Source organism: Urocitellus parryii, chromosome 1 (assembly GCF_045843805.1).
Source record: "Urocitellus parryii isolate mUroPar1 chromosome 1, mUroPar1.hap1, whole genome shotgun sequence".
Taxonomy (NCBI): Eukaryota; Metazoa; Chordata; class Mammalia; order Rodentia; family Sciuridae; genus Urocitellus; species Urocitellus parryii.
Genome location: NC_135531.1, coordinates 47,814,373 through 47,817,834, shown reverse-complemented (window position 1 = coordinate 47,817,834; position 3,462 = coordinate 47,814,373). Strand labels below are relative to the sequence as shown.

Below are 3,462 nucleotides of genomic sequence, written 5' to 3'. Positions count from 1 at the left end.
AGTGGATAGTTAGTTGTATTGGTGGATTTAGGTCAGAACTAAATCCCTGTGTATAAGAAATACTCACATAAGGTCATCTTTAGACCCTGAAGGTTATGGAGAATGAAGGAAAGAAGAGTTCGGTTAATACAGATTGTATCTGTTTTATTATTCACACCCCTCCTCTTTTTTTTTTTTTTTTTGGTGCTGAGGATTGAACCCAGAACCTTGTGCATGCTTAGCAAGCCCTCTACCAGTAAGCTAGCTCAAGAATATAATGTATGTTTTAAAAATCACTTTTTAAAATAAGAGGTAGAGCTTACTATGTTGCTCAGACTAGCCTTGAAATCCTGAGCTCAAGTGATCTTCCTGCCTCAGCCTCCCAAGTCACTGGACTACAGGCCTGCCCCACCATGTCTGACAATTCCCATTATTAAGTATTGTTAAATACCAGCACCAAGATCTCCATTCCCACGGGGACACCTAAGGTACTTTCATCATCACAGTCTCTCTTGTTAATCCATTTGCCAGCCTGAGAAGAAAAAGATAGTCTATTTGCTTCTCTTCAGATTTGGAGATAATTCTATAAGAATTCTCAGGCTCTTTTGCCATCACTGGTTCAGCTAGGGGAAGAGCCCATGTTGTGGATGCCACTCTGCTTCAAAGCCTCTCCTGGGTCACAATCTATTGAAATTTAGAACATCGGTGTTTGGCATTTCCATATTTGGTTGTTTCTGTGAAGTTTTATGGTTTTTTTCCCCCAATATTTGGAGCCACTACAAGGCAGCTCTTTCTGTTTCCTAAACGTGGGTGTTCCTTCAAGTACTGCCCTTTGCTGTGTCTCCTCGTATGTTATTTATCACAAAGATTTACGCTGCTCCATGTTAATTATTACCCGTCTTTATAGTTCACCATGGCCTTCATCCTGGGCTCTGATTCTGGAATTTTCTTTAAGTTGAATGAGCATTTTCACTTGGTAGAGTAGTCTCCTAGTGCCACAAATTGGGTGGATTAAGCAACGTAAATGTATTATCTCATATCTCTGGAGTTTAGAAGTCTGAAATCAAAGAATTAGAAGGGTTTGTTCATTTGGAAGTATGAGGATAGGACCTGTTCCAGTCCTTTCATCTTGGCTTATAGACCGCCATCCTCACCTCACGTTCACTTTACATTCTGCCTCTGTGCTTGTCTGTATCTAGATTTCCCCTTTGTATAAAGACACCAATTATATTGGATTAGGACCCACCCTAATGACCTCATTTTAAGTGTTTACTTCTATAAAATCTCTCTGTCCCAATAAGATCACATTCTGAGGTAACAGAGGTTAGTGCTTCAACATGTAAATTTTAAGGGGACACAACAGTTCATAACTCCTGGTTATTCATGCATGCTACAAATATTTCTTGCTACATACCAGGCACTAGTCTAGGCACTGGATTACAAAGATAGTGAGGCTCAATCTCTTCCCTCTTGATGAGTAGAGAAGATAAAGGATTCATAAGCAGGCATTTGCAATACTACACAGTATGTGCTCTCATAGATGAGAGATTATGTCAAGGATCCCTTAGTGGGACACCTGTTCCTGAACTGCTCGCTCAGGGATGGCGTTTCAGAGGAAGTGATGCTTAAATGTCTTTCCCAATAGGATGCAACATTGCACAGCTGTTGGCTCTGCTTCTAAACCACACCCTCATGACACCCAACCCTGGATCCCACCACCCAGTTAATCTTTCCAAAGCACCACTTTGATGAAGACATTCCCCAGTTGTAAAACCTGTAATGACACTTCACTGTCAACAGAAATAAGTCTTAAAAAATTCTTTAGCCTGCTTGGCTTTTGATTCTTCCATAATCAAGTACCACTCCGAGGTCTGTCTTTTCTGTCTTGATCTATTTTTCCCCTCCTTAGTGTTATATATTACCAAGATGGATAAACACATATTCTAGAAACACAACTGGAGCTTTTCCATAATTTTATGAAGACAGGATTTTTGTTTTGTTTTCCACTATATCGTGGACACCCTAAACAGTGCTTGGCTATAACAGACAGTTAAGAGTATTGATTGAAAGCATTACAACTCTTTTAGAATTTGTCTAGCAGGCTTTCTGACTTGCTCAAAGGTCCCCTTACAGGGAACAAAAAAAGAATATTGGTTGAGTAAATGAATTAATGTTTCCATTGGAGCTCTCTCTGCTTGTGTTGCATGCCTCTCCTCTCTTCCAGGTATGCACATTTTTGTCTGTTGAAATCCCGGTCTGAAGGCTTAGCTCAAATATTCTCTCCTCCAATATGCCTTTTTTTCTGAGTTACATGCGCCAGATGTGATGCTTAAGGCTTTCCTATTCTATGTGAACTGCTTGCTTTACCCTGCATTTTGCTTTGCATCATAGATATATGAGTAAGTGTCTCTTCCCTGCCAGACTGAATTTAGGAACCATATTTAAAAAACAATATTGCATCCTGCTCAGCATTTCTGTGCACAGTAATTGATACTCAAAATTTTCTTTATTTCTTTTTCTTTTTTTAAAAAAATTGTAGATGGACACAATACCTTTTTTTATTTATTTATTTTTATGAGGTGCTGAGGATCAAACCTGATATCTCATACGTGCCTGACAAGTGCTCTACCACTGAGCTGTGATCCCAGCCCTCAAAAATTTCTTTTTGTTTAAAGAGAAAACAAATGGGAGTATTCTGCATTTATTTCAATAAAGTAGAGAAGAAGGCCTAAGGAATGGAGCATTTGGTCTGGGCCCCTTACCTTGCTCATGTTTTTTGGAGTTTACAACATTTTAAAATTCATCCAGCAGATTTTTATTAAGCATGTGTTTAATTCAAGGCAATGTATTAGGACTTAGATTACAAATAAGAATTAAGCTGCCTTTGAGGTAGTCACCACTTCTTCTGACAGAATGAGTACCATGGGTCCCCAGTAGGCACGGTTTGTAGAATGCCTTTCCCCTCTCAGACTTTCTTGTCCAATTTCCTAACATTTTTTTTCACAAATTGAAGCTTCCCAAGGGTAGAGTCCCATTTTTATCCTGTTCTTCCCTACTACCTACCTCTGAACTTAAATTGGCCAGTGATTTGAGCAGGTCCTTTATTTACCCTAAAGATTCTCTGATTCTTCTCTAAGTTTGCCTTTTCTCTCCAATTGTAGAATGCTGTATTGGGACCAGAGACTTGGGAAGGATACTGATTGCTCTGCCTATAATCCCAGCCAGTTGGGAGGCTGAAACAGGAGAATCATGAATTTGAGTCCACCCTGGGCAACAGAGGGAGAGACCATATTAAAAAAAATAATAATAATAATAAAGAGTAATGAGAAGCACAACTCTTGGAGCAATGTTTTGCACTGTGCTTAAGTTTTCACATAAATTGCATTTCCTACTGGGGCTTATTACTAATACCATTGGCTTCATTTCTAACAGGTTGTCATGTTAACATACTGAGGAAGTTAAGTGAACATCATAACTAAAGTT

At 39.1% G+C, this 3,462-nt stretch overlaps 1 non-coding gene across 1 annotated transcript; it reads left to right on the top strand.

Annotated features, from left to right (window-relative positions):
- The first annotated feature begins 2,046 nt into the window (after window positions 1-2,046).
- LOC113192418 (U7 small nuclear RNA) lies at window positions 2,047-2,107 on the top strand. The gene has a single exon (XR_003302009.1). It is a non-coding gene; the product is annotated as a U7 small nuclear RNA (small nuclear RNA).
- Window positions 2,108-3,462: the final 1,355 nt, after the last annotated feature.